The sequence below is a fragment of the Pteropus vampyrus genome, unplaced genomic scaffold, assembly GCF_000151845.1.
Source record: "Pteropus vampyrus isolate Shadow unplaced genomic scaffold, Pvam_2.0 Scaffold22, whole genome shotgun sequence".
Taxonomy (NCBI): Eukaryota; Metazoa; Chordata; class Mammalia; order Chiroptera; family Pteropodidae; genus Pteropus; species Pteropus vampyrus.
Genome location: NW_011888803.1, coordinates 8,181,763 through 8,200,812, shown reverse-complemented (window position 1 = coordinate 8,200,812; position 19,050 = coordinate 8,181,763). Strand labels below are relative to the sequence as shown.

At 37.1% G+C, this 19,050-nt stretch overlaps 1 long non-coding RNA gene and 1 pseudogene across 2 annotated transcripts in view; one reads left to right on the top strand and one right to left on the bottom strand.

Annotated features, from left to right (window-relative positions):
* LOC111736767 overlaps nt 1-4,057 on the top strand; it is a 41,046-nt gene extending 36,989 nt beyond the window's left edge. For both annotated transcript variants that reach the window (XR_002779251.1, XR_002779250.1), the window contains exon 3: nt 2,970-4,057. This is a non-coding gene — a long non-coding RNA (uncharacterized LOC111736767). The remainder of the gene's footprint in view (nt 1-2,969) is intronic.
* A 196-nt stretch (nt 4,058-4,253) lies between these two features.
* Nucleotides 4,254-4,372, bottom strand: LOC111736910 (annotated as a pseudogene).
* Nucleotides 4,373-19,050: the final 14,678 nt, after the last annotated feature.

Genomic DNA, 19,050 nt, shown 5'->3' with positions numbered 1-19,050 from the left:
TAACTGAAAATACCAAAACCCTTTGAGGTTTTTTGTTGAAGGGAAGAAAAGTGCAGAATGTACCTAAGTATGTACAGTATTGGTTTTCTCCAACTTAGCAAAAGATTGCAAAACAGTCTTCGGGAAACTTAGAAATGACAACTATGATTTTATAAACATGAGAACTCGAATCATGTTTCTTTAATGCCATATTATTCAGTTATAATCTTCCAAAAAAACTTCCTTTTAAGATGAGCCAGATCTGCCAAACCAACATATCATCTTAGAACAATTAAAGGTTTTAGAGTTTCCCTCTCCGGAATCTTATTTCCAGCTGACAGATTTTGAAGGTTACTCAAGAGTAACTACTTGGTAGAAGTCATGTACCTTTTAATGTGAGGCTTGTGAAAAGCAAATGATCACTTTGTTAGAAACTGGGGGCTCATAGTTGGCCTTGCTTTGTGTACCCCAGAGTTAGCATCTAAAATGGCTTCGGACATTTAAAAACCAGGTTCTCCCGTTCATATCTTGGCTCTACCACTTGTTGAACAGCTGTGTGACCTTGGGCAACTTATTTACACTCCTAGTGGATTTTGCTTCTGTAGGATGGGAATAACAACAGTATGTATCTCATAAAGTTGTTGTGAGATAAGATGATCTGTGGAAAACACATGGCAGAGTGTCTGCCCCATATAAACATCCAATCAATGGTAGATCTTATCTATCCTAGCAATGGCGAAATTGAAAGTGCCTTATGTTGAATTCAGTTCTTTTACACAACCTTCATAGAATTATTTGATATTCACACTAATATGTGGTTTCATAGCCCTACAGACCTCAAGGGTTTTTAGTAATTTTAGTTACTCAAAACATAAAAAATTATTTTTCCCTATATGGACATCAGAGGTAGAAGTCACTTTATATTATAATTTATTTTACATTAACCTTCACAAATAGGCTATATCGATTTGATCACATTATAAAGCTTTATAGAGAATCAAGAGTAAAAATGAACAGTTTTTGACTTCTAGTTTCTGGAGCTGGGACACTAGGTTAGAGAGATATGCCAGTGGAGACTACAGAGTCTCTTAGAGGCAAGTAGGGTGTGCTGGTAAAGGTGTGGACTCTGGATTGGGAGAGTCTAGAGATGACTGATCAGGGGAAGGAGATGGTCCTCTGATTCCTAAACTATGTTCTCCTGTAATAATAGGCATATAAATAATGATCTGCTAGTCAAACAAGTTTGGAAAGTTCTGGATTAATTGTGGTTAAATGGCTTTCTTTATTGTAGAACCAATATCGATCAGCCTTAGTCTGAATTCCAGCCCCGCCTCTTTCTGGCTGTTACTTTAAGCAGACTGGTTAACGTCAGCCTCTTTCCCCAGTTGTAAAATGGGGATAGTAATAGTACTTCATTGGTTTATTTTGAATTAAATGACTAAAAGTTAGTGCCTGACTCATAATAAGCACCAAAGAAGTGTGACTCTTATTGCTGTGGTGGAGGGAGCACAGGAACTGGTGTCATCAAATCTCAGCTGTGGACTTTGGGCCACAAACAACACCTTTGAGGCACGAAAGATTGTCTGTAAAATGGGGGCAAAATACCTAATTCTCAGCTCATTGTGAGCAATGTAATGTACATTAGAGATATTGAAAATGTAAAACATGGTATAATGTGAAAAGTACATGGTAAATATACAAAAATGGTAGGTGTTATTATTCTTAAGTCTCTATTAATATTATTCACTAAAATACATAAATGCCGGGTTCGTGGCATTGTGAGACATGCATGAACTGAATATAAAATCAGTAGAAAGCAACTTGTGTATTTACCTGAGTATCCTGAGCTTCTGCCTTTTTCTCATTATACGGAAACAGTGAGAAGTTGAAATGAACCTCTGTCAGGGGGTCTCTCTAGCTTATGTAGTGGATCTAGGTATAAGGAGTTAGAGATTGGGAGAGTCCTGGATCATGGGGCAGTAGTCCTGCTAATTCCAAATTATTAACTGTGACAGTAGGCATTCCTTTCAAATAAAGCTTCACTAATCAAATTTGGAAGGTCCTAGATTAAACGTGGTTAAGTGACTTTATTATAGAACCATTCAGATTCTTTGATATGCTAATGTATCCTTTAATACAAATTCTGAAACTTTAGGAAAGAAATATTGTTCACGGCATTTTCTAAATCAGTCTTCTTCTTTCCTCATAAAATATCTGCAGAACTGGAATGCCTTAGAACAGGGCGCCCCAACACCAAGACTGTACTTGTTCGTGGCCTATTAGGAACCAGGCTGCACAGCAGGAGGTGAGCAGCTAGCAAGCGCATGAAGCTTCATCTGTATTCGCAACCGCTGCCCAGCGGTAGCATCACCGCCTCAGCTCCACCTCAGATCATCAGGCATTAGATTCTCATAGGAGCACCAGTCGGTCCCTGGATGGGACCACTGACTTAGAATACACTTTGGAAGAATAGACTTAGGATAATTGTGCATCCTTCATGTCCACTTCAGTTCTTAGTTCTCCCAAAAGGCTACTAATGGCCCGATATGCTGTTCAGGCTTTATTATTATCAGCAGGATTCATCCTTGACTTGTTTCTAGCAATGATGTGACACATTTAAACCTTTAATAGGTCGAACTATATGAAATTGCTGATATTTGACTCTTTTTGACCTACTAAAATGACAGTTTCATGTGATTCAATCTAATAGGATAGTGATTACAAATGCCATTTGTGTCCACCTGGTTCAGGTGCTTCTTCCTAATACCTGAAAGAGAGCAATTCGTGTGTAAGAACTGGATTCTTCTGCTTTGTACCTTCATTGAACAAATATTTATGGAAAGCTTATTATATACCTTGGACAATGCCGCCCATAGCAATTTACTTGGTGAACATATTATTTCCTCCTTCTCATTTTAGCAATGAAATACTTGCTGCAAAAAGTTTAAAGGAAGATGAGGCAAAAAATAACATCTGAATTTTTCTTTCAGACTCTGGATGTCATCGCTTCTGCTGCTACAGGAATTTTCCAGATACCTGGGTCAGCAGTTTCCACACCCTCTGAGACTCCCAGGGCTGCTCTCATGGAGCTGGAGCTATAATCACTTGCTGCCTGGAAGTGAAATCCTTGCTGGCAGGGCGGGGGAAGTGTTGCGGTGGCACTTCCCTGAAGAGCGCTGGGCAGTTGCTTTGTACTGAGCCAGGTATATGGAGAAGGTTGACTCTCGAGGGAGACACAAGTTAAAGTGGATGATTAATTTAAAATTTATTCACTTATCTATACTTTCCCTCAACACATTGTTATGGAGTGCTCCCAAAATGTGCCCAGATCACTGTGCCAGTTTGGGGATGCAAAGTGGACAAGATAAACACCCTGCCTGCCCTCCGCAACTTAAGAGTCTGTTGAGAGAGGCAGAAGTCAACAGGCACTTACAACTTGGTGTGGTGAGCACCATGGTGGGTGAGTCCAGGGAGGCTTTGTGAAAAAAGGCAGGTAGAAGTGGGGGACAGAAGGGCCTGTTGAGAGTTGTATAGTCAAAATTTCCCATTTTGGGTGGGAAAGAAATTCGTACAGTATTTCTACTCCACCTACCACTGAGGAGAGATTCAGTCCGGTATGATTTTCAATGGGTCACTCTTATTAGCAGAGTTTGTCCATCTTGCTGTTCAGGGAACCCACATTGTGGTACTTGGCATTTTACCTCTCTCTCCACACCAATTTGTGAACTCTGTAGGCAGCAATGTCAAGAAAAAGTACAAGGGAGGCCCATTTCAATTTATTCAATATGCAAAAATCTGAATTTATAAACTAGATATGTTAAAGTGGAATACACAGTATATTTCAAAATTAGTCTTCTTGATGCATTCAACTTACTGGGTTCTGATCAGCCCATCAAATTTATCAAGTAGGGAATTATTATTCACACTACAGAATAATTCTTCATTTTCACAGAGATACCACAAAGTTTCTTTAATAATTACCCTTTTTGATAGTTAATGTCTGATCTTATCTTCAAAGGTTAAATTTATATTGCAATGGTGTGAAAATAAATAAATAAATAATTTTAAGTTAAATTTACATGTCAATTCTAAGGAACCCAGTGCTCAGAGCCTGATTCTGCATTTATCCTCATGCTGCATACAGCTATTTTATAATTCTCCTTTTTTTTTTTTTAAGGTGAGGCAACCCTTGGTTGACCTAACAGATTGCAAGGACCTTGTCAGTTTACAATCCATTATTATTGTTGTTATTATTATTATTATTTTATATTTTACGCTTACAGCACCTCGTCTTCCTAGGTGATCTCACATCCAAGTACTAACCAGGCCTGACCCTGCTTAGCTTCCGAGATCAGAAGGGATCGGGCTTGTTCAGGATAGCATGGCCATAGACTATATTTTATAATTCTAAAGTTATCTGTAGAGGTTAGAAGTCTGTTATGGTAAAACCCAGACTTTTACTCTTAATTTTGTATTCTATTAAATGTTATCTTTCTTTTAAAAAAAAAAATTGGGGTGAGGGTTGGAAGCCTAAAGAAAGAAATAGCTTAATTTTTAAGTTTGAAATATTGTGAAAATGTTATTTTAAAAGAAGGGTTATATGACTATTCTCATTTTAAAAAAGTTAATATTCTCCAGAGTATGATAACATAATAAATGATCATAATTTAGTTTAGGAAAAGATGGAGTCCTTAAAAAAAAAGATAGAGTCCTTTTATTGGTACTCATTTATTTCCTGAACCGTTTCAAATGGGTACCTGTATTATTGCATAATAACATTTATTTTCTTTAATAAGATTATAAAATTATTTAAAAGTCTAGGTAGAACAGTGTTTCTCATACTCCAGGTCAAGTCTTATTAGTGAGTAGAGAAATTATCATGATTGTCATTTTATACAAAAGAAGAAATAGGATAAACTAAAAAATACCAGAATGTATCACACTTTGTAAAGATAGGTTTTGTTTTATGAAATTTTGTTGCAGATATGCATATACTTACATATGTATATAAATAGCATATAAACATATACACATGAGTGTACTAAATCAAAATTTAAAAATTTTAAGTGTATTTTTTCCTGTGGAATGTAGACAAAAAATTTGAGAAATCCTAAGATGAATATTTAAAATAAAAAGTAAAAAGCAAGTAACTATGTCACTCTACACACTAAATATGATTTTGAATACTAAATATCTTTATTAAAGCAATGTCTTCAGCTTTAGCAAATTTACAGTTATAATAAACAAAAGAGGCATTCAGGCAAAATGTATTCATATGTGTGTATATATGAATGCATACAGACACCTATAAATAGAATTTTAAAAACCTTTAAATATATTTAAAGCCTTTAAAATATAATTAGAAATAGAATTTCCTGATTCCATGAATAGCCATCATTAATAACATAAAATCAAAGGTGTAGTTATGCTGATATTTTAACAGTATTCACTCATTCACACACAAAGCTACACGGCAGTATGAAAAAAAATGCAAGTAGTTGCTACTTTTCTAGTTTAAAGCCTATTTAGCACCTACCTTCTCATTAGCCTGAGACAATAGTGGATGGTCTGTGTGATACAGTTGGAATCCAGAAAGAAATTCTGAAATTTCATTTAATGGTCGATAAGAGGCAATCTCATCCCTCATCTTAATGATTTTTATCTCCTGAGCTCTTTCTGATCTGAATCAGTCTTGCTGAACGTTGTAATACTGTTTTGCCCATTCTTCATCATGGACCATATTGGCTCCTCGGAGGACTAAAAACATTCCAGACATTCCTTAACACAAAGTTCCTCAAAGGCTTGATTTCTTAGGATCCTGCAGGAGCACTGCCTGAATGGTTCACGGAGGCCACTGCATGGGCCTTTCATTAGCAGATGGGCCAGGCAGCAGCAGCTACCTCTCTGCTCTGAAAGACTTGCTTTACTCAACTGGGAGTAAATGAGTCCATCAAACTCACTTTTAGAGGGGTAAATGAGGACACTGGGATTCTTGGTAAAGAAGAATCAATCAGTGGGGCTGAGTTTCCAGCAGCACAGTGAAGCCACACAGAGATTGTATATCTTGGTATATTGTGTGTTTTCTTTGGAAAGAACATTTAAATGAAGTTTCCTATAGCAAAGTCTCGCCTCTCCCGCAATCCAAAATTCTCAAAGTTACTTTTAACAAATTCAAGAAATAGAAATTCTACACTGGAACTCTTATTAACTGCCTTTCTTATAAAAATAATTCCAGGACACACCATTTCCCTCTTTTTCCCTATTAATATTTCTGATTCTGCCTCTTTCCTCCCACCCCCCTGCTCTCCTCCCTTTGCTTCTCATACACTTCATTTTAAGTTCTGTATTTTATTTTCAGACCAAGACAAATTGACATCAAACATTCCAGGCTTGAAGGTTTTCAAGAAAGAAAAGACAAAAACCAAAAAACTTCTTTCACATATGACTGGGTTCCTTCACATTCTTTCCGGTTGATGGGTGATTCACTGCTAACCTCAGAGGTTTCATTTGCTGAGAGTTCTCCTTAGCCCCTTCTTCCTAATTCAGCCCCTCCTCTTGGTTTTCACATTCCTTGATAAATACAGCCAAATACAGCATCTTTCTCAGAAATACAAAAGCTTAGTGCAAGGTCTTACATACAATTCTCACTCCATGAAATATGAGTTCTTGGCCAAGTGGTACAGGCTACGAAAACACATCTGGATCTGGGCGATCTGACTGGTGGAGTTTGTCCTCAGGCCCTATTCTTTCTCAGTGACCCATGAAATACTGAACAAATTAGAGGCACTCTATATTCAGCATGTGATTGCCAATGAAATGTTACTCAGAGCCCAGGAGTGTCTTACAGAACAAGGAGATGAAGAAGAAGCTGAGGTATCATTTCACACGCCAAATGTACAGTGTGGTAGCTGGAAGGAAAGCTATTAGCTTTGGGATAAGCATTATTCTCTCCTCATCTCTCCCTTCATGCAGCTGTGGGCTGGGGCTCACTGAAAGTGTTGATAAGATGAGAATATGGTAGGTAGCACTTTTTCCTATAGCATGTATAGGACACTTACATGTCCGTGTCCCTCGTTGCCATATTTGTTAGTCACTTTTCTGGTTCATTTAAGTAGAAGGCCTTCTGACTTTAACATCTGTGTCGAAATTTTCAAACATCAGCTCTGAAACAGAAAAACTCACCTAGACAAGTCCTGTAAGATGTCATCACCTAAAAATACCCCTAGTGGATTATTGGGAGCAGGAAATGAAGCAGAGATAGCAAGTTCACACTGACTTTTAAAAGAGTCACTATGGAGTGTTTACAAGGATCCCACAGATGACTAAAATTAGTTTTTTATTCTGTACAGCATTATCCACTGCTGACTCAAGATGGTGATACAAGCAGTGTTAAGCTGTGAGCTCACCAGGAAGCTCATTCCCTAAAATTATTCTTTGGCAAGGAAAGACCCCTAGTTCGCATCAGCGGATGGAAGATGGGATATAAATAGCAACTTGTTATGCCATCACTCAGAAGCTTGCCTCTAGTGCTCTGCGTCTTGTGGATATAAGAGCTTCCTAATTAATCTATTGTCTCTCAGTGCTCAAGAGTATGGTGTGTGTGTGTGTGTGTGTGTGTGTGTGTGTGTGTGTGTGTGTGTGTGTGTAGCATTCTTTTAGTTGTGCAATACAATAATTAGAAAACATAGAAGCTAAGTGATCTGATAAGGATCATCCAGCAACTCACCTGACACTCAAAACTGGGTTTTTGGCACTATAATTTTCTAAGACTTTTGAATATAAGGAGCCTTTACTGTTTCTCCTATAGGGCAAAATACAAGTCTTTTGAGCTGACCTAAGTGCAGACGGTCAACTGAGTAGAAACGTGTTCAGATAGATGTAGGTAGAGAGGCATATGTAGACACATGTGTTGTTGAGGTGGTTTCTGCATATTTAAGGGCAAGTTTATCAGAATAAAGCTGCATCCACACTCTACTAAAAGTTAGTTGTTTTAGTTGATTCACTCAAGTAAATTCAAAAAAGAAAAAGTCATACAAATCAACAATTTTACTAAATTGATTAATTAATCAAAAAAGAAGTTCCAGCATTTCTATATCAGCCCATAACCTGTTATGTTCACTCTTTGTGGCTGATATTATATTCCTTTTCATACAGATTTACTATAACATTCATTTCAAGACACAAATTGATATTCTCTTGTGTGTATGCCAGAGTCATTTTTGTTCTAAATAATTAGATTTCTCTGTAGGTGCCCATTCTCTGCCACTGACAACTTCCCCCATCCGTTTAATCCATTTTCTAGTTTATTCAGTACTGGGATTATTTCTTCAGTGACAACGCCTTTAAACTATGCATCACTGATTTTTTATTTTTTTAAGCCCTGGAATTTTCCCCATCAGGACACTGAGTGCTTCATTTCTAATTAGGCTTTCCTTCTTACTCATATTTGGCTTCACTTTATAAATAGATTACACAAGCAATAATTGGGAACAGGATGCCAGAGTGTACTTCGAACACATTCCCAATGACTTGTAGGAAAGAAGCAACATTTGGGGAGAAATGGAATTGGAACCTTGATTCAGGCAAGATGACTAGCGGGCTTGATGACATAATGAGAAATTGTTAATTTTTAAGCAACACCTGGACTCTTACTCAGGTTGGTAGTAGTTCTACTTATCATCAGATGAAAGTTTTTAGTAGAAACAATCCCATTTGATTGGATATTTCCGTTAAAATAACCTTTGTACCAAGAAACATCTTCAGAAAAAGCCATTGGACCCATTCAATTGTAAAACCAGGGTTGAGCATAGTGCTCCAGAAGTCAACTATTTTCTAAGATCCTGTTCTAATGCCTCCTCTTCGATGAAGTTTTTTCTAATCACCTCAGCTCAGAACCACATCTCCATCCTCTCAACTCCCATAGCATTTGAAGATAATCCAAGTAAGTTACTTAGCCCAGAGCCTGGTGAAAAGAAAGCATTCAACAGGTGTTCATTACTACTGTCCCTGCTTCTTTGTAGCATATATTACCTCTTGCTGGAGGATGTAAATGTATCATTTTATCTTCACTAGTGACTTGCACTCCTGGGTACTTGCTAAACCTGTATTGAATGAATAATATATTTCCAGTCCTACTCAGATGTCTTTGTACCCTCAGGCCTGGCATTCAGTAGACACCCAATAACTGTGGGGATAATGAATGTTCAATGAATAGATATATACAAAAAATTCCATTATAATGTAACTCTTTTGAAAGCCCACCAAGGTTTAGTCTTCGTGTTCACAGGGTTAACTTTCTTAATTTTCTGTTGTTGCCAAAGACGTTAAACAACAACTTTACTCCCGAGCCCAGTTTCTATAAACAACATGCTGATTATTTAAACAACTGGCCAACTAGCAGCAACAGAACTTCCCATATCAGGAGTAAAATAATAATGGCTAATATTTATTGGGCATTTGCTTAGTGTCAGGCTCTGTTCTGAGCACTTTACATACACTCACATATTTAATGCAATCTGTTCTAGAGGCAAAGCACTGTGACACAAATGAGGTTAAATCCCCTGCCCCTGGCCAGGCTCTAACCAAGTGCCAAATTACAGCCAGAGCTGGGCTGGAGTTGCAAAGAAGTTATAGTAGATGGCAGATATCTCCCTGCTTCATGAAAAAATATTAAAAGGAAAGCAAACGCCAGAATCAGTCCAGCCAAGATGCTGCTGCATAGAGGCTTACTGTCTCTCTCAAATATACTTGAGCTCTCAGGTTTCCTCTTTATCATAGGTGTCCCTAGTAGAGAGAGGAAGGAGGACCAGAGAAACTGTTGCTTGGCTTGTGAGCACAGAAAATTTTTACTTAGATACCCAGACTCTATATCTTTATAAATATCTCCTCTGTTCCATCTATAAGCACACACCGCCCTACCTACTCTCATTTTTCTACTCTGACCTCTCCCACCTCTTCCCTCAGCTTTGAATTTTCCACTTCCTTACCCTGCTCTGGGCCATACAGGTCATATGAGATGCAACTTACATGGCACTTCTTCCTGCAAGCCCTCCTTGACCATCCCAGACAGGTGTTGGATCCTTATAAATCCCTGTGTAGCCTCCTATCATGGCTTATCATTCTACATCGTAGTTGTTGGTTTGTCTCTGCTACCAGGCTGTGAGCTCATCATGGGTGGAGACACTGAGAGTCCAGCACAATTCTGAGCACTTAGAAAGTGTCTCATAAATGTTGATTGAAGAAATGAATGAATAAATGAAAGTGTTCCCTTGCATATCCATTCTACTCTGAAAGTATTACATAAACCAACTACGGGGACCATGAACCTCCATATTTAGATGCTAAAGATTGGCTGGAAGGATACAGACAAGAATAACAAGTGAAAGATGTTATTTCTTTGCCCCTACATATCAGAGAGAAAATATCCCACTGCCATCCAATCCAAAACCATAGGAGTAAATAATTTTCAATGAGGAAAAAAAGTAAGCCTGAAGAATTTATAGCTGAAAAAAAATCTTTCAAACAGCATTTTATTTTTCCCCTCTGTGGGCTTGTTGTGTAAATTATGTGTGAGACAAATATGTGATAGAGAGCTTCAGTGTAATTACTTGTTCTCAAATGTTTGGTTAACCATGCCTCTTAATCCCACATACAGTAGCTTAGCACAGAATTAAATTCTGCCCTTTGGGCAGGATTAGCATTTGGAGTTTCTCGTTTCTGTAGTTTAAATGTTTTTATCCCAATATTTGTACTTTCCCATTTAGAATAATGTATTGAGTGTGTATGGGAAAATATAAATAGCATGGAATTTTTATGATTCAACTCATCGTCCTTATTGGTTTGTGGTCGATTTTTATGGATACCAATTTTCTTTAATTACTCATCTGTAATTAGTTACAGGAACATAGAAAAGATAGCTAGACCACTCTCCCCTCTAATGAGTCTAGCATCCTCACTTTGCCAAAAATCAAGGTCTTTCATTTTATAAAAGAAAACATTTTCCTTCAGCCTTTACTCTCAAAATGCAGACTTCACGGACAGCATTGTGTGACATAATTTGGAAGAAAGGTTTTTTCTTGCTGCCACGTATAGCAGGAATGGAGGGAGGAGGGATTGTTGATCTAATTAACTGGGCCATCTCTTTACCTTACATAAGTGGTGGCACTCATTTATTCATTCAACATCCATTAGTGTTCACTGTGTGCCCAGAATGTACCAGAAGCTGCTATTTACTGGCAATGTAAAAAGCACTAAGGCTTGGTCTCTGTCCTTAAGGAACTTACGATGGAGTGGGAGACAGTTGCATAAACAATTGCAATCCAACAAGACGAGTCTTTTTTAGAAGTCTATATAAAGTGCAGCAAGGCTTTAGGAGAAGAACGTGAGCTGGCTGGGGAAGTCAGGAATATAGATTCACAGAGGAGAGAGCATCTGAGCTGAGACATGCAGGAGCCAGTTTGCCAGGCAGCAGAGCCAGTGACTGAGCTACGAGGGTAGGGCATTCTAGACACAGGGCTGAACAAGCATGTCATTGGAGTCTTTGGGGCTTTATTATCAGTAAGACATGGCCTGTGACCCACCTCACAACTCAGACACAGATCAGTGTGAGGCAATCCCATTGTGAGGCCACTGCAGAAGGCTTTAAAGCATAGCAGGCATCTGTTCAGGTTGGCCTGGAGTGAGAGAGAGGGAGAGAGTTCCTTCTGACAGGCAGTATGGTGGGGAGACCATAGGGAAGCTGCTTCGGCGTTCAGGTATGAAGGCAGATCTGGAACAATAGTGGAGGGAATAAGACATGAGCCTTGATAAGGGGACAGAGACAATAGGACCTGGTGATTGACCAGGGGGCTCATAGGGTGACCTCTGTGATGTAAACCACAAATCTGGACTGACTCAAATTTCCAGTTAGTGGTCATGGCCACCTGCATGCCCCCAACAGATATTAAGTTGAGCCTTTTACTCAAATTAATCTGAAGGCAAGAAGGTGTATTTAACCTAACATTAGAATATTTCTATGGAATTAAATGAGATATTTTCAAAATAGATTGTCCTTTTGGGGAGGGGAGGATATTTATCTGTTAAATTATGAAATTATATCTAACTCTAAAGGAGTAATTCTATCATTTCCAACAGAGAATGAACTGAGGCTCATCCATCAGCATTCCCCTTTTTTCTTTCAAAGCAGCTCATAAATACTGGCTCTTCGCTTTACATTTTCACTGTGGCTCTACTGGAGTCCCCCAATATATAGAGAAGAAGGTAATTGTCATAGTCAATGTAAATCTATGATGTCAGATCTATTTTTCTGGTAGCCTAAATCTTCTAAATCTTCTATTTATTTATATATTGGCATTTATCAGTGCTTATGTTCATGTAAATATCTCTGTCTTCATAGCTCTATAGAATTTCAAGAAGGAGATTTGCTTCAATCACTTTAATCTGCTATTGTCCCCTGCATTTTGCTGACAAGGTCCCTTCTTTGTGCCTCAGCACAGTCCATTTTCCTATATGAGTTATTCTCTCTTAGAAATCCATGAACCTCTTCTTCAGAATCTGGCTCAAAATTAAATTTCTTTGAAAAATTTAGTTTCGATTTCAATTGTTCCTTTGCTTCTTGACAACATTTAAGAACTTATTAAATTTGCATACATGTTTCTGTTTAAGTCTTCTTAAATATTTTCGTGTATGTGTTTTGGGCATTTTCAAACAGTTTTATTCTTAACCTAGTTCAAGTGTTCAATCGATGGTAACCTTAACCGATGAATAGGAAGTGGAAATACATTTTTGTCTGCCCTAATTTCATGTTTACCTTTAAAATTTTAGAATTTTTTCAGAATCCAAAATATATGTGCCATCAGGACACCACCCTGTTTCAGACTTCTCAGTACGGTTCTTTCAAAAATTAAAAAAATATATATTTTATATACACAAAAAAACTAGAAAATGTAACAATCCAGAATTTTAAAAGGCAAATGTCATGTAATATATATTTCAGATACTTTATTCTTGTTAGAAAGAAAATATATATTTTATATGCACAAAAAAACTAGAAAATGTAACAATCCAGAATTTTAAAAGGCAAATGTCATGTAATATATATTTCAGATACTTTATTCTTGTTAGAAAGAAATAAAATATTATAGATATAGTTGAATACCCCTTTTGTAAGCCTCTCTCACACTGTTTCCCTTCTTTTCTTTCTGAAAGCAACCACAAGCCTGAAACTGGTGTTTCTACTTACTCTGTTCCTATACTGACTATAATCAATATATTTATTAATGTTTGTGCTTAAAAATTTTATCTGAATGATATCTTCACTCATCTAGATTTTGTTATTTTCTCCAAACTGAGAATCTCTGTATTTTAATAAACAGATGTAATCTATTCGTATTTATTGTGATTATTGACGTGTTTAGGCTTATTTCTACTATCTTACTTGGAATTTATTATTTTCCAACATTTTTCGATGCTATTTTTTTCCCTTCTTGTCATTTTGTGAATAATCATTTCTTTATTTCCTTTTTGTTCCCACACTTATTTGGACATTAAACACTCTAGTTATTTTCCTAATGTGGTTATCACCTTAAATTTTAAAATATGTGTTATTAAAAAAATCCCACATCCATACTCAGCCTTCTCAATCTCAGTCTTTTGGTATCCATCCAGACTTTTTTTCCTGTGCAAATATGAATATATTTTTTCCCTTTTCTCCTTTTTTTTTTTTTAAAAAAAAGCAGTTATACTATACACACTCTTCTATAGCTTACTTTTTCTCAAATATATCTTTTAAACAGCTCTCTATGTCAATAATATGGGTTCTGTCTCAAATTTTTAATGCCTACGTAGTAACGATGATGATATCTAACATTTGCTGAGTGATTACTGTGTGTCAAGAGCTTGTCTCATCTATAGTTTACAAGAACCATATGTGGGAAAAACCCCATTTTGGAAAAGAGGAAATGAGGCTTAGAGAGGGGGTGGTAGGTAAAATAAAGGCCCCCAAAGATGTCCACATCCAAATCCCAGAACTTATGAATGCATCGCCTTGCATGGTAAAAGGGACTTTGCAAGTGGGTTTAAGGTTAAGACCTTGAGGTGGGGAAATTATCCTGGACTATCTCGGGGGGCGGGCTGGTGGGGCGGGGCAGCAATCTAATCATTTGAGTCCTTAAAAGTGAAACACTTTCCAGCTGGTTAGAGAGAAATGTGATAGTGGGAATAGGATCAGAGACATGGCAGTATGAGAAGGATTCAGCACCCTACTACTTTGTTTGAGAAAAAGGGGTCTATATGCAAGGACCAGGAGCCAAAGGCAGCCCTCAGCTAACAGCCAGCAAGGAAAGAGAAATCTCAGTCTTACAACAAATGTACTAGATTCTGCCAACACCTGAATGAGCAAGGAAAGAGATTCTCTCCTACACTCTACAAGAAGGACCCCAGCCCTGCCAACACAGTGAGACCCAATTTGGACTTCTAATCTGCCTAACTGTAACATAATACATTTGTGTTGTTTTACACCTCTTTAATTGTGGTGATTTGTATGGCAGCAATATAAAACAACTATAAGTGGCCACAACTAGTAAGTTGTGGTGAAATAGTAACTCAATCTCAGGTGGTCTGACTCCAGGCTGGGTGTATGGCTACATCATGATTTATTTAGCCAGCTCATATTGTTGGACATATAGATTGCTTTCAATTTACAGTATTTTAAGCAATGGGACAGTATGTTTTCTAATACCTATATCTTCAAACACTTAAGATAGAATTTCTATAGGAAAATTTCCTAATATTATTGGGTCAAAGGATAATCACATTAAATATTTTTATAAATACTGCCAAATTGCCTTGCAAAATGTTCCCAGCACAGCTCTTAGATAAGAACTGAAATCAGCAGGGAAAGAATAAACAAAAAGTATGGATGGGTCTGGCTCACTGGAGGACCATTTTAGCAAAGCAAAGAACTGAAGTGACTGCATAACTGAAAGTGCCTTTCTCCTACACTTTAATTGGGGAACTTGCAGACGTCTGTTCCAGAAGAGTTTCTCTGGTTCTGTCTTCTCTATGCACTTTGTGAATAAATTCATTTAGTGCTTTCAGTTCTGGGTTTTGGTTCTTGGCCTTTGAGGCAATAAAGACTAACAACAATAAATAGCCTTTTTCAGTAAGTATCTCTTGTACTACACATGCATTCTAAAATGCTCTATTACTTCAAGTGAAGCTAGAGTTTCCCATGTGCACAATTAGATACTTTAAAATACTAATAGTGTTTCATTAATTTTGAATGATAGGCTTGCAAGCAGGGACCTGGAACCCAACTCTTGGAAGAAATCACTGATTAAAGAAAATTAACATAGCAACCAGCTCAAGTGCATGGGCTCAGTGACTACCAGGTGTTTTATGGGGGGTCACTGAAGCAGGCCTAATCAGGATTTAAGACCAATGCTTCCCATGACTCTACATCAGAATAAACCTCTTCACATTAAGGGATCCCAGGTTCTGAAAAACAGGGAGTATTTCTTGCTAGAAATAACTTTTACTTTCTTTGGGCATCTTAACGTCATTCTTTTACCTGGAGAGTAATCTGTTTCACTCCTGGCCCTCACCAAGGCTTTTGTTGAGCTTGTAGATCTGACAGTATCTTCCTCCCCGCCCGCACCCCCCGCCCCCCTCCAGCCCAGGCTCTTTCTTTTGTTTCAGAGTTTCCTTTCCTTTTACCCTACTGCCTAGGAGATTTTGGTTTCCTCCTTAGGCTGTAATTTTTCACCTTTAGAGTTGTGAAAACTTTTGATCCAATTATTATACATGTTAGTTGCCCTTGTGCTCAACTGCTAGATCCTGGGACATTGTAATAAATATCCTCTTATCTATGAAACAGATTGATGTCTAACTAATGGTGTTTGTTTGTTCTTTTACTTATTTATTTATTTTTGCTTCATTTTATCTAGGAAACCAGAATGGAAATCTTGAATTCTGATAAATTTAAGGGTATGATAATGAATAATAACACCTTCTATTTATTGAACACTTAAATGATGTACCTGACACTGTTCACTTTTTAAAAAAATGCTTCAATTCAAGTCCTCAGGGCCATTCTTTGAGGTAGGCGGTATTATTATCCCCACTCCACTGTTGAGAAAATTGAGGCTTTAAGAAGTTAGACAATCTGCTCAAGGCTACATAGTAGTATATGATAAAACTGAGATTCAAACACAGGCTTGTTTGACCAGTCTGTACTCTTAACCACTATACCAGAATGTTCTTTGACATTTCAAACCATTTGTAAGCAATACTTTCAAGAATGTTTTTCAACAGAAAAAATTAAACACAAAACTACTTAGTTGTGGTGAAGCAGAAAGAACACTAGGATAGAAGTCAAAAGAGGGAGCACTAGCTGTGTCCTTAACTAGCTGAGCAAGTCCTTGAGTCCCTGGGCAAGTCAGTTCACTAGGCCCGCCTTTGGCCTTTGCTTTTCCCATCTGTAAAAGTGCCAGTCTATCATTCTTTAAAAAAACTTGATTTCCTCTTCTTTAATTTTTCTTATACTAAGATAGATGAAACCTACCACTCCCATATCATTTGTGACAGTTAAGGCTGGTATTAGATGAGTCATTTGGCACAAGGATACTTGTCCTGAAAGAAAAAGGAGAGAGCAATGATTAAAATGCCAACCCCCTGGCAGAAAGCAAGCTAAGCATAATGGCTCAAGTTAAAAGCCTAGAAAATCTTGGTGGAAACGGAGTAGATTTATTCTTCTGTCTCTACTTTTCTCTGTATATATTCATCATTGACCATAAACGTGGATAAATGTGTGGCTCATCATTTAATCATCATTTCAAACTTCCTAGAGCATTAGTGGAGTAATAATGCCACCAATCTGTCTTTGCTCGGTCATAAAGGAGACTCAGCTATCGAAAAGACTTGTTTGTTAACTTTCTCGAGCATGTGTCTTCATCCTATCATATAGCTTTTATTTTTATACCATGTGTTATGGACTGAATTGTGTCCTTCTAAAACTCGTATGTTGAAGTCCTAAACCCTAGTACCTCAGAATGTGACTGTATTTGGAGATAGGGCCTTTAAAGAGGTAATTAAGATAAAATTAAGTCATGTTGGTGGGCCTTAATCTAGTATGACTGGTATCCTTATAAGAAAAGAAGATTAGAACACAGAAGCACAGATGGACAAATGACCATATGAAGACACAAGGAGAAGGTGGCCATCAGCAAGTCAAAGAAAGAGGCCTCGGGAGAAAACAAACCTGTTACCACCTTGATCTTGGACTACTAGCTTCCAGAACTGTGAGAAAATAAACTCCTGTTGTTTAAGGCTTCCAATCTGTGGTATTTTGTTAAGGCGGCCTTAGCAAACTAATATGCCATGTTTTAAATCCAGAGTCATTTTAAGGTTTCTCCTTTACTACCCCCGAAATCTTCACCTTCATTTTTTTCTTTCCTCCTTTGCTTGACCTAGATTTTCTTGCCCTAATAAGTCATATTCAAGTATCAGGCTTCATCCACATATCGGGGTAAAGTGATTTTACGGATGTTAACAGTATTCGAAGGGTACCCAATATCAGATGAATCTTGACTGGTAATTGAATAAAGATTTTACACCTATGTAAAATCCTTGTCTTGTCTCTGACTCATCTGTTTGTGCCACTTGTTAAAGAAATTATTTAATTTTATAATTAACAAAATAAAACACTGAACTATATATAATTGATTTCTCATCCTCATGCTCACCTTATGAATATTTCTACTTTCTCTTACTTCCCATCTTGATAAAATGGCAGCAGGAGCAGCAACCATCCAGGTTCAGGTTCTCAAGGTAGAAACCTAGAGAGCCATTTTTTTTTTTAATTTTAATTTCTCAATTTGAGTTGATTACACATTCATATAACTTACAAAGTGATCCCCCCCCAATTAGTCTAGTACCTACTTGGCACTATACATTGTTATGATAATACGATTGACTATATTCTGTATGCTGTACTAGGGAGTCACTCTTGATCCTTTATTTCCCTTGATTTGCACGTGCACTCATTATCTTCTTCTGTTCATTCTTCTTTTAAAACATCTAATGAGAAAAGACTTGTAAGATTAAACTATAATACTAAATTTGAATTAGAAATACTATCTATCTATCTATCTATCTATCTATCTATCTATCTATCTATCTATCATCTATGTATCATCTATTCTAGCTCTGTATGCTGAAAGAACATAGAAGCAATGACATACCTTTAGCAATAAACATACCTCGAAGCCAGATTTGGTTTCTACTCACCATTACTTACTAAAAACAACAATGATTTTTGGAGAAATAGTTTATTCTAGTTGTTGAGAGGGAAAACTACAAGGTGAGTTTAGGATATCTTATTGTACCAGAAACAGTGCTCAGTGATTTATGGGAACATGTTAAAAGGCCCCAGGTGTTAGTTTGAAAAGGTTCCCATTAGACAAATTTTGGACAATTTGAAGCAGACTATCTATAATTGATGGTACAATATTGAATACATAGAAATCCATATGTTCATAGTGGTGCTCCAAAAAATGAAGGGAAGAAGAAAAAACTCATTTGCATAATTGGAGGTGACTATTCAAGAAATTTTTACTCTAAAATTAGCAGTGAAGGGGAAATAACTGAACATTTACCTTGCTTTTCTAGTAGGAATTTTATATCATTCTAATTGATTAGGGAAAACTCATCTTTAGAAAAGAATGCCAAAGAAGGAATGGTAATAATTGAAAGTCACTATTTTGCAACTCCCAATGAAATAATTAATTCAGGCAAGGATCAACAATGGTGGAAGATAATTGCAGAACAGGATATTTACAGAGTGACCAAACATCACCGCACAGGTTACATACTAATTGCAAAGGGCACAAAGAAGAGATCTGGCAGTCACCACTTTGACCAAGTGATAGATCTTAGCATTGATAATATGGGGTTCTTGCATTGTTCCTCCTGATGTTATGCAGATAAAATTCACAGAAGTGCTTATAAACTATTAAAAAATGTTTAACCTGAATGTAATTAAGCCTTTAAAACTAACTTCAAAAATATAAATAT